General features: G+C 29.1%; 1 protein-coding gene across 1 annotated transcript in view; it reads right to left on the reverse strand.

The window, feature by feature from the left end:
* The window catches only part of LOC107454041 (voltage-gated potassium channel subunit beta-2), a 282,884-nt gene extending 277,948 nt beyond the window's left edge, over window positions 1-4,936 (reverse strand). Inside the window, exon 1 of the mRNA XM_043046338.2 lies at window positions 4,808-4,936. The gene's annotated coding sequence lies outside the window, so the exon portion shown is untranslated. The remainder of the gene's footprint in view (window positions 1-4,807) is intronic.
* Between the last annotated feature and the right edge of the window lie 8,434 nt (window positions 4,937-13,370).

A 13,370-nucleotide genomic window follows, 5' to 3' on the forward strand; every position in this document is an offset into this window, starting at 1 on the left:
TAAACTGTAATTTAGAGCTATTCAGAGTTTTTGCTATGAAACACCCAGATCACTTTTTAAATTCTAATAAATTTATTCAAAATTATAATCAATTTTGATTTTCTGATAATATAGTCAATCTAATTTCGAAACGGTTATGCTACAATTGGATCTAAATGTTACAATCAAGTGCTTCCAAAAATTGAAAAGAAAAATATACTAAATAAATGCCAAAATATTCAACATATGTACAATACCTGCAAAAATTTTGCAACACTCCGTGCGAACATAACTTCTAAATGATTCTATATTTATTTTCACCAAATACTCATTTGGATTCTATAAACACAATATAATCGGGATTCATTTGCACACTATCACCATATATTCTGCAGATCTCCATCTATACGTGATTAAACATTGGACAGAATTTCACTCGAATAATATCACCAAATACTCCAGAGGATTCAGAAGGCATAATATCACGAAATATTCTGCAGGGTTTCATCTGCACAGTATCACCATGCTTTCTCAGTATACACCACATCTTTAAATATTCTAGATTTCATAAGCACAACATCACCAAATATTCCACTGGAGTTTTCAAAATATCACCAAATACACTCTCTGATTCCATGCACACTACATGAACTTTTCAACGGGAATCCGTATTCACAAAAGTACGATATATTCTGCAGGAATTCCGTATATTCAATATCACCAAACATTCTGCAGGATTCTATATGCACGAAATAGCCAAATATTCTAAAGAACTCCTTATGCACTATATCATCAAATGTACCACAGAATTCAATATCATCAAATATTCTACAGGATCCATTTACATAATATCACCAAATATTCTTAAGTATCACCGAAACAAAAACGAGATATTTTAAAACATAAATAGAAAACTAAAATTAATTTCGTGCAAAATCTCAGAAATGTTTTATCACAGAGAGAGGAAAGTTTTCTTTTCCGAAGAATAAGTACGATAGCAGGAAAACATTATTAACAGCGTTTATATCTTTCGCCGCTCTGGGGTCGGCAATGTTAATTTCTGTGATGTCAGTGAACATAAAAAAAAGAGTTATATCTCTTAGATAAATATCTTTTCTCTTAAAAGCCCATCATTGCGAAATCGAAAACTATTTGTTCAAGCTTCTGATCCTATAGGCAAACAAAGGGTTCTTTTTAATTGTTAGCTTCACTCAGAAAGACAACTTATTGTTACACAGTGTGATGATATTGAGTAAGAATCAAAATAATCGATTGATAAACTTTGTATTTTATAGAATTTGATTATGTTTTTAAAAGCATTTTAACTTCTTGAATAGTTATGAAAAATATTAGAGTTATGATTTCAAACGTTATGAAGGTTACATGTAATGAATAATAAAAGTCTAGGGAAATAAATGCTTTATTTTAGTTATCATACAAATTTTGAAACTATTTGTTCACGCTTTTGATCTTATAGGCAAACAAAGGGTACTTTTTAATTGTTGGTTTCACTTAGAAAGCTAACTTATTGTTACACATCATGATGATATTGAAAAGGAATCAAAATAATAGATTGATAAACTTTGTATTTTGTAGTATTCGATTGTGTTTTTAAAAGGATTTTAACTTCTTGAATAGTTATGAAAAATATTACAGTTATGATTTCAAACATTATGAAGGTTGCATGTAATGAATAATAAAAGTCTAGGGAAATAAATGCTTTATTTTAGTTATCATACAAATTTTGAAACTATTTGTTCACGCTTTTGATCTTATAGGCAAACAAAGGGTTCTTTTTAATTGTTGGCTTCACTTAGAAAGCTAACTTATTGTTACACATCATGAAAATATTGAAAAAGGATCAAAATAATAGATTGATAAACTTTGTATTTTGTAGTATTCGATTGTGTTTTTAAAAGGATTTCAACTTCTTGAATAGTTATGAAAAATATTAAAGTTATGATTTTAATAGTTATGAAAGTTGCATGTAATGAATTGTAAAAGTCTCAAAAAATAAATGCTTTATTTTTAGTTATCAGTCAAAATTTAAGACTATTTGTTGATGCCTCTCATCCTTTAGGCCAACAAAGGGTCTCTTTTAATTGTTGGTTTAACTCAGCTTACTGAACACAGCATGTTACAGTATAAAAGCCAAAATAATAGCTTAAAAACTTTATATTTTTTAGTATTTATGTTTTTAAATGCATTTAAACTACTTAAATAATTATGAAAATACTATTTAGTTATGATTGCAATGAATAACAAAATTCTCGAAAAATAAATGCTTTATTTTAATTATCGTAAAAACTATCTGTTGTCAACAAAGTAAGCACTGTAAGCAAACAAAAGGTTGATCTTAATTGCTGATTTTACTTTTTTATCTGATTTTACTCCTCATTATGCTAAATACGAATCAAAATAATAGTTAATTAAGCTTTGTATTTATTAGTGTTTGATTGTGTTTTTTAAATGCATTTTAACTGCTTAAATTGATATGAAAAATATTAGAGTTATGATTGCAATAGTCATTAAAGTTGTAATTACTATACAGTAATCGTATCAAAAGTTGTGATGTATGATGAAAGGTTCGAAAATTTAATACTTCGTTTTAATTATCAAACTAATTTCAAATAAATATTTTATTTAAAGATTTATAAACTTTCAATTCCAAATTTCGTTTTAATAATTCGTCAAATTTTAAATAAATGCTTGTTTGTTTTTAATTTTCATGGAAATTTTGAATAAACTTCTCATTTAATAATTTTGCAAATGTCACATAAGGATTTTATTTAAATCATTAAGTAAGTTAAAAATAAATGTTTTTTTTATTATTGTATCGACTTCGAAAAATATTATCGTTTTATTGTTATACAAATTTTAAACAATATTTTATTTCAATTATATTGCAAATTTTCAATGGATTTCTTAAACTATATAATAAAATTTTAATTAATACGGGCAATAAATAGTACTTTTAATGAATTGTTGTTTTTACTGCATTACTATTACATTTCTTATGAATAATATTAAATTACCTATAGTGGCATTAGTTCCCAAACGCTGTTATCATATTTTGCTTATTCTGTCACCATATATTAATTTGTTGTTAAATAGTTAAAACAGTATTGAACATCGATGTATACAAAGCTTTTTTTTCGTTGTTCTTAAAAGGAATTAGATGTATTTTTTAAATAAATAAGTACTTGCTTTTCTAAGAAAATTTAAATGAATCCTTGTTAAAAAATCATTACAGTTTTTAAATTAGTACTTTTCCGTTCTCGTGTACTTTATGTGAAAGAAAAAAATACGTTTTATGCAGAATGTATTTTTTTTGCAAATATCAGTTGAAATAGTTAAGCATTATTCGAACTATTATTTTCTATTAACATTAAACATTATAAAATACTAAATAATTAATGACTTAGATTTCGCTTGATGAAATTTTTTTTACATGAAAGAATGCCCTATTTCCCTTAAATGGGTTTTTAATACGGCTTTTGTGTGTTAATTATTATTAAGTGCTTCTAGTAATTTGTTTGTACAAAAAGAAGGAAAAAATATATGACATCTTTTGGAATTTTTTTTCAAATATTGTTGTTTTATATGATATATATGTAAAAATATTTATAATTTTACTTACTTATGATTTTTTGAAAAAGTTGATATGGTTAAGCATTATTCTAACTATTATTTTCGATTAACAGTTTGATTTTTCATGCATTATTAAATACTAAATAATTGATGATTTAGATTTAGCTTAAGGAAATTTTATTGCATAGAATAACGCACTATTTTCCTTAAATGGGTTTTTAATACGTCTTTTGTGAGTTAAATTATTATTAAGAGCTTCAACTAATTTGTTCGTAGAAAAAGAAGAAAAACATATTTGACATCTCTTAGAATTTTTTTTCCAGACATCGTCGTTTTATATAGTATATAAAAATATTTATAGCTTTATTTACTTAGGATTTTTTGAGAAAGTTAAATAATAAAGAAGGTTGCAAAAAGTATTGTTTACCTTTTTTTAATTTATTATAAAAAAGACATTTTGCTTAAGTAAAATGTTACGCAACCTTCTAATTTTAAACAATATTATTTTTATTAAAGTTTTATTTTCGTTTAAAACTCGAATCTGAATACAAGAATAAAATTAAAATCTTAATAAATAAGCAATACTTAATTTAAAATTACTTAAAGTGTATACTAATATTAAGCTAAATACTAATAATACTTATAGCTATTATGATACAGATGGAGATGCTATAATTATTATAGAATATACTAATAATAATAATAGCATTGAATGCTAATAATAAGTTTAGATTACAGAGAAATAATTTGATTGTAAGCAGTTATCAGAAAATATACTATCAAATTATAGAAAATTATTATAGAGTACTAGATCATAAATATATTTTACATTTTTAAAAATATTGATCGTAATGATTAAAAAAATATTCATACCATTTTCTGAAAAATGTTTTGCGTTTTTTTTTAAAATCATTTCAGAAAATATTCAGAATTCTAATTATAATTTTAAAATTTCTTGCATAATACTCAATTCAGTTATGAAAAAAGAAAAAAAAATACACAGCTTATGTCTGAACAAATATTGGCAGTTAATGTAATTTGCGATAGAAAAAATAAAATTAAAAAAATTTCTTATCAATGCGAAGACAAAAAGAAAAAAAAAAATTCGAATACATTGAATAAAATAGATTCAAGAATAATTTTCCTGCATATATCTCCCAAAATAGTCTTAAAAAATAATGCATAAATTAATACATTTGTTTAAACATTCAAAACTATTTTTTTTAAAACAGCTTACCTTTATTTTGTCCACGTTGTTGTGCCAATTTCTTTGCACCACAGATCTAAACACCACAGAATTCTTCTATTAGCTAGATACAATCCCAGAGTAAAACACTTTTCTCGTCTGCTATCTCCCTGAACCAATAGTATTTGATCTCGGGGTTACCAAAAGGAGAGTTTTGCGCCAAATTCCCATCGCCGTCGTCATAGCAACGGGCACCCGAATTGTCAAACATTTCTCAGCGGGCGACATCGCTATGTCTCAGGGAATTCTGCAGATTATATTAAAAGTTATGATAATGGTTTGAAGAGATGCAGACCACTATTTCAAAACACTATAAAACATCAACTTAATGGTATTTAGTGTTTCAATGTGAAATGTTTTTCATTTTAAAATTTCATTCTCGTACTCGTATTATTCCGTATTTCAATAAAATATTAAGTTATGGATTTAATATCTTGAAAGAAAAAAAGAGGATTTGTATGTTGTTTTATGTCTGACTTTTCCTAGCATTTCGATGAATGGAAAGGAAAATTCAGAAGAAATGTTTATACATCCCTTAGAAAATGAAATTGGAATTCCTCTCTTAGCTTGCTTAAATGCGCTTTTAAAGGAAATGTTTTGGAATATAAATCTATTTTCTTGGCCAAATGGGAATTTATTTTATTCCTTAAGAAAATGAATCTCTCGGATAATGTTTAAAATTTCAAAACATTGAATTTAATGCTGGCAACAATAATTTCTACGTAACAAGAATAACGAAGCGGGCTTAAATGTTTGATTTTTATTTTATATAGAGTTAGAGAAAATTTTTGTGCATTAATTATTTATGGAATGCTGAAATATAAACGTGAATCTTTTCTTATTTTAACCTTTTCTACTCGAATTGTTCTAAGTAACTGCTGTGAAAATGAGTGCATTATTTGAATTAAAAATGCATAATGCTTTGTTAATTCTTTTCTCTTTATATCATTTTAGCAATTTCTCGGATAGATGCAAATTTAAATCTCAAGTAAAATGGTAACTTGTTTAAGTTTTAATATTTGATTAATCTGGTAATAAATGGTTGGTTTTCATTTTATATAGAGTTAGGGGAAATTTATGCATATTAATAATTTATGGAATGCTGAAACATGAATTACGTTAATCTTTTCGCATTTTAACCTTTTACACTCGAATTTTTCTAAGTAATTAGTGAAAACTAGTACATTATTTAAATAAAAAATGCATAATACTCTGATAATTCATTTTTCTAAAAGCCAGTTTGGCAATTTCCAGGGTAGACGCAAATTAAAATATTAAGAAAATTGTAGCTTATTTAACCTTTAATATTTTATTATTCTGATAATAAATTTGATTTAAAGATGAACATATTTAAAGTTAATGAAGTATAATTTAATTTTAAGATGAATCACACGGATTTAAAAAAATAATAACTGTACTTGATAAAAAGTAAACTGAGGATTACAATATGTGGGACACAATAAAAAGTATACATGAGAAATAATTTTGGTTGTCACCAATATGCATAATTACTGTTATATGCATTATATACTGTTATATGTAATATGCATAATTATCATTAACTGTTCAAATTGGAAAGTTTTCTCGCTCTTGAGTCTTTCATAATTTAAAAAAATTTTTTTTATAAATATTAAGATTTATATCTCTCAGCACTTAGTTTACATTTCTCTTATTTTTTAAATATATTTATTCATTTATTTCTGTTACTTTTAACACTAAGTCAAGTGCAAGCTTATAAAATGGAAATCTTGAGAGGGTAAGAAAATTTCTTACAACAATGGATAAATAATCATTGTTGGTGAAAAACAAGTGAAAAAAATAAGCTAAAAAATCACTTAATATTAACTTTCGAGGAAAGTGGAATTTAAAAAGAAAAAAAATTGAATTAAGCTCATAAATTAAAGTGGCTCTTTCAGCACTTAACTTTCAAATCGTAGTTGTGTTGCATTGTAGCGGGTAGTAGAGCAGTAGCTGGACTCGCATTACAATTTTCTCGACAAATTTAATAATTGATATTTCTCGAACCAATAATCGAGTCTTATTTTTTTATTTCACAGTACTCTTTATACATTTCTCAACGTATCATTGTAATTTCAAGTTTCTTTGTTTCAGGGTTAATACGCAGTAAAACAATTGTAACGTAGATAAAATGAAAAAAGAAAATTAGAACTTCTCTAATAATTACAAATTAGAATTTAACATAAAAAAAAACTCGTGACCCCCCATGTTATATTTTACAACAAGTTTAACAGTGATTCCCTTAATAATAGTAAAATGTTAATTTTTTTTATTCCATCATACATCCTGAGCATTCGTTATTTAAAATTTCCAAGTGTTATAGATCTTGCGTAGCAAAACAAAATGTAATATAAAGTTGATTACCCAGAACAGCGGCAATGGCACTTACGATTTTTTAACCCTTTTAAGACTGCATTCTATTTTTTTTTTCATCAAGAAAGATTTTCTTTTGGTAGCATAAGTTTTTTTTTCTTTAAATTTGCTTCCACTTTTTGCAGTTAAGCCCTGAGATTAAAACCTTAAGCCTTTTCGAGTGACTAATGACCCATGGAAAAAGACAACTGGGAAATATACATCCCAAGTCGTAGTAATAATTTTGTTTTTATTCTTTTTATACGATAAACTTTCAAAATCAAGCAAATTATGATTCAAAATAACATAGGATATAAATAACACTAATATTATGACTCGCACTGTTTTCCCCTATTTCAATTATTTTCCTCGCCAAACGATGCATAAATCTTCTCAAACATGTGATTTTTTTTAAAGCTAATGCCACCATGAAAGCTGTACAAGTGCCACCAACCTTCCAAATAAAAGAAGAATGTTAAAATGCGATCTTTTCAGCCCTACAATCTACTTGGAATGACTGGTGGGACATATATGTCTCGTAATTTATATTTGGAGTAGTCTTTACAAAATTCAGTGATATTCAGCGAGATTTAACACATTCTGCGAAATTTTATTTCACGAGCATTTTAAATATTGGGAGTTAGCAGGCGAGAGCTCTGAATAATTTTAAAAGTTTAAGGTGCAGAATTTTTTTTCAATTTAGAGTTGTGATAATTTGCTACATTACTAATTATGTAATATAATTAGTAAAGAGCAGTTGTGGCTCAGATAAATAGCGTTCGCCTTCCTATGAGGAAAACCGGGTTCGAATCCCAGCGATGACAGATCGATATGAATTCCGCACTTCTATCGCATAGTCCACAGTGCTGACGTAAAATGCCCAAATGATCCACAACTTTGGCTAGTCCCTTGTATATCATGATTTCAAGAGATTCCTTGCGTGTGTTGCAGTGGAATGCGGGTTGCGGGTAGTCTATCGCAGCCCAAGAGAGCGGAGCTCGTGCAGACGCTAAAAATGCATGATATTGATGTCTTCACGATTATGGAGGTAAACCTCACTTACGATAAACTAGGGAATTTCTCATTTAAGGGATACTTCTTCTACATACTTCCTAAATCTAGACAAGTGGCGAGTGGTATCTGGTAGGTGTCAAATCTGATCTAACTGCTGATTACCGTATTATTAAAGATATGGAGAACTCCCCTGATAAAAACGAAGTCATTGAGCTAAATGTATGGAATGTCGGAAAACGTTTTAAAATCCTCGCTATTTACAGCCCACCTAATAACAAACCCGATTTCTTTTACCTAAACTCTTTGAGTCTTACAGTTTTTCTGGGAGATTTTAATGCCCATTCACCATTATGGGGCTATAAAGACACTAAAGAAGCGGGAAAAAGCGTAGAAGATCTTTTGAACTCCACTACTTTCGAGCTAATTTATAACCACAGCGATCCACATACTTTCCTACATTATAAGGGGAACGTGCACCGCCCCTGATCTCCTTTTGGTCACCTCAGATATTGGTGAAAACACAAGACGTTTTGTCATTGGCGATCCGGGTTCTGGTCATCGTCAAGTCATCGCAGATATCTCTTTTGGCTCTCAATGTAGACAGCCAGCGTCACTCTCTAGAACTTCATGGAATTTCAAGAAAGCAAATTGGAGTGTATTTATCGCTATGCTGGAACAAGAAATCCACCCCAACTCTATTGATTTCACCCTGCATCCAAGTAGAATTTGTGAACATATCAATGACAGGATACTGTTTTGTGCAAAAAAGTGCATACCCAGGGTAAGAGTGATGAAATATCGTTGCTTCTGGTCGGAAGAGCTCCAATATATGAAAACCAAGCGCAATAGACTAGGAAAAAAAGCCGAACTAGCACACAGACTTTCAGATACTCAGGCCTGGAGAAGGCAATCTGCGTTGTTTAGAAAAACTGTGCTCGTTGAGAAACGAAAACCCTTTAACGACTTCATAGCTGGCGCCAATGATCAGAGAGATGGGAAGAAAGTTTTTAAATTCCTTTCTAATATCAAAAATGGAGGTAGACGAGCTCCTACGCAGCCTTTCCAAGTTGCTAATAAAACTATCACTACAGATACAGAAATTGCCAATGCATTCGTCAAACACTTTACGAACACTCATCAAAAGAATACCCACTCTAGAGTAACGTCAAGGTTTCTAAAACGCAAATTAAAATCCCTTCTTACTGACTTTGATGCACGGCCATCTGCGCATCCCATTTTTAATTCATTTCTCTCTGTGGAAGAGCTTACTCAGGCTATAAATTGCCTGAAAAGTGGAAAATCCCCGGGTGAAAATGGCATACATTCTGAATTTCTTCAACATCTGGGCATTTGTGCGTTAAACACTCTTTTGGAGTTCTTCATTATAATTTGGGACTCCGGAATTGTTCCCTCTCAGTGGCGAAGAGCCATAGTTATACCAATTCATAAAAAAGATAAAAGTCCAAAAAATTTGACCTATCTCACTTACCAGTATTATGAGAAAAACTACGGAAAGAATCGTATCTAAAAAATTTAGTTGGTTTCTTGAAACCAATAGTTTCCTTGCAGAAGAACAAGCTGGATTTAGACAATTCAGATCTACCAATCAACAAGTAGCATTCCTCAACCAGGCTATCAAAGATGCCCTGGATAAAGGTCAAATACTTTCAGCGATTTTCATTGACCTCAAGTCTGCTTATGACACAGTATGAATTGATAAACTCTTGCTGAAACTTGCTAATCTTGGTATTAAGAACTTGTTTAGTTGGTTTCGTGGTTTTCTCTGCCAACGTATATGTAGGGTCAGATACTGTAGGAGATTTTTCAAATACGGTGTTCTAAGAACTGGATTACCTCAGGATTCAGTACCCAGTTGCACCGGCTTCAATATCTACACTAATGATCTTGTCCACCAACTCAAAATGATTCCTGGGATTAGATGTCTGCTCTACGCAGACGACCTTGATTGCCATTTTTGTACTAATTTTTAGAACTTTAGAAAATTGTTAAAATGCTCTAAATTTTATTTTCCAAGGAAAACAAAATGAAATTATTAATCAAAGTTTTCCACCGGTAACAGTCAAAAGTTTATCTGTTAGGCATAAAAATTACAAAAATAAATCAAGCTGTATGACATTTTTGTAAAGTTAAAGCATCTTTTTTTTAAATGTGGTTTTCAAATTAAAAAGATAATTTGAAAAAAAAAACTTTTTCCTAAAGATATATTTAATAAACGCATGTTGAGTTAATATTTTGACTGACTATGCATTTTTCAAGTTTAGTGGAGATCAATATCATTTAAANAAAAAAATAATAACTGTACTTGATAAAAAGTAAACTGAGGATTACAATATGTGGGACACAATAAAAAGTATACATGAGAAATAATTTTGGTTGTCACCAATATGCATAATTACTGTTATATGCATTATATACTGTTATATGTAATATGCATAATTATCATTAACTGTTCAAATTGGAAAGTTTTCTCGCTCTTGAGTCTTTCATAATTTAAAAAAATTTTTTTTATAAATATTAAGATTTATATCTCTCAGCACTTAGTTTACATTTCTCTTATTTTTTAAATATATTTATTCATTTATTTCTGTTACTTTTAACACTAAGTCAAGTGCAAGCTTATAAAATGGAAATCTTGAGAGGGTAAAAAAATTTCTTACAACAATGGATAAATAATCATTGTTGGTGGAAAACAAGTGAAAAAAATAAGCTAAAAAATCACTTAATATTAACTTTCGAGCAAAGTGGAATTTAAAAAGAAAAAAAATTGAATTAAGCTCATAAATTAAAGTGGCTCTTTCAGCACTTAACTTTCAAATCGTAGTTGTGTTGCATTGTAGCGGGTAGTAGAGCAGTAGCTGGACTCGCATTACAATTTTCTCGACAAATTTAATAATTGATATTTCTCGAACCAATAATCGAGTCTTAGTTTTTTATTTCACAGTACTCTTTATACATTTCTCAACGTATCATTGTAATTTCAAGTTTCTTTGTTTCAGGGTTAATACGTAGTAAAACAATTGTAACGTAGATAAAATGAAAAAAGAAAATTAGAACTTCTCTAATAATTACAAATTAGAATTTAACATTAAAAAAACTCGTGACCCCCCATGTTATATTTTACAACAAGTTTAACCGTAATTCCCTTAATAATAGTAAAATGTTAATTTTTTTTATTCCATCATACATCCTGAGCATTCGTTATTTAAAATTTCCAAGTGTTATAGATCTTGCGTAGCAAAACAAAATGTAATATAAAGTTGATTACCCAGAACAGCGGCAATGGCACTTACGATTTTTTAACCCTTTTAAGACTGCATTCTATTTTTTTTTCATCAAGAAAGATTTTCTTTTGATTGCATAAGTATTTTTTTCTTTAAATTTGCTTCCACTTTTTGCAGTTAAGCCCTGAGATTAAAACCTTAAGCCTTTTCGAGTGACTAATGACCCATGAAAAAAGACAACTGGGAAATATACATCCCAAGTCGTAGTAATAATTTTGTTTTTATTCATTTTATACGATAAACTTTCAAAATCAAGCAAATTATGATTCAAAATAACATAGGATATAAATAACACTAATATTATGACTCGCACTGTTTTCCCCTATTTCAATTATTTTCCTCACCAAACGATGCATAAATCTTCACAAGCATGTGATTTTTTTTGAAGCTAATGCCACCATGACAGCTGTACAAGTGCCATCAACCTTCCAAATAAAAGAAGAGAAGTTTACAATGAGTAATCTAATGTTAAAATGCGATCTTTTCAGCCCTACAATCTACTTGGAATGACTGGTGGGACATATATGTCTCTTAATTTATATATTCAGTGATATTCAGCGAGATTTAACACATTCTGCGAAATTTTATTTCACGAGCATTTTAAATATTGGGAGTTAACAGGCGAGAGCTCTGAATAATTTTAAAAGTTTAAGGTGCAGAATTTTTTTTTAATTTAGAGTTGTGATAATTTGCTACATTACTAATTATGTGATATAATTAGTAAAGAGCAGTGGTGGCTCAGGGTAAAGAGCGTTCGCCCTCGGATGAGGTGAACCAGGTTCAAATCCCAGCGATGACAGGTCGATATGAATTCCGCATCTCTATCGTATAGCAGTGCTGACGTAAAATATCCTCAGTGGTAAACGGATCATGGGTTAGAGTCCCCTCGCCCTCAAGCTAGCAGGGGGAGATTTTCGTGGTTTTCCTCCTCCGTGTTTTTCTACTCTATGTAACGCCAAATGCAGGTTAGTCCCATCAAAAAATCTTCCACGAAGGCAAATTTCTCCTAAAACTTGATCGAAAAGTTCCCTAGTCTTCTGGATTAGGTTCAAAATTACAAGGCTACGGAGTTGAATATTAGTAGTCGTAAGCCCGAAATAGGGAAAACTTTTCAACGACGGTAATAAAATTATAATTGGTAAAAATGTTCAAACAGTTAAATATCTATTTTTATGCTCTTACTAATATATTAATTAATGTCCTTATTCTTAATATATTGCTGAAAAAAATAATGACAAAAACTTAATATAAAATGGTGCGGAGAAAAAAAGAAAAAGCTGCTCATACTTTGATCTGAATAACAAGTTAAATATGTTACTAAATTCGGTAACATAAAATAGTAACAAAGTTTCCTCAATGGAAAAAACAACAATTACTACTCTCAATAATTTTTTAACTAGATTATACATCAAAAATCTTTAGATTAACAAAGCCTGAGAAAAAAAAACTAAGTTGATGAACCCCAGTCAAGTAACAGTTCCAGTTTCGCTATAATCAGGGTAAGCGGAAAAAAAGTGGTATTAGAGCTAGTTTATTACAGATTTATTAGAAGACTTTATAAGATTCAATAATTCTGACTTAAGAAGATTTAATACTTCTTTGCCTTATTTTATTTACCACTGCCTAAATTGAAATAAAAATTATGTGACATACTTAAAACTATTGAACTAATGTGTTTTAGTTATGTAAAAATTAAAATGAAAGTAAAAACAATTCTCTTTCATTTAACATACCCATATTGAAGCGACCACTTTGTTATGTTATTTTCTTTGATGAATAAATACCCCTTAAACTATCACCTACCTGTTTCATCCACTAAGTTCTACATATGTCTGATAAGCGGACTATTATTAAGTATACCCCAATTT

Source organism: Parasteatoda tepidariorum, chromosome 9 (assembly GCF_043381705.1).
Source record: "Parasteatoda tepidariorum isolate YZ-2023 chromosome 9, CAS_Ptep_4.0, whole genome shotgun sequence".
NCBI classification, from domain to species: domain Eukaryota; kingdom Metazoa; phylum Arthropoda; class Arachnida; order Araneae; family Theridiidae; genus Parasteatoda; species Parasteatoda tepidariorum.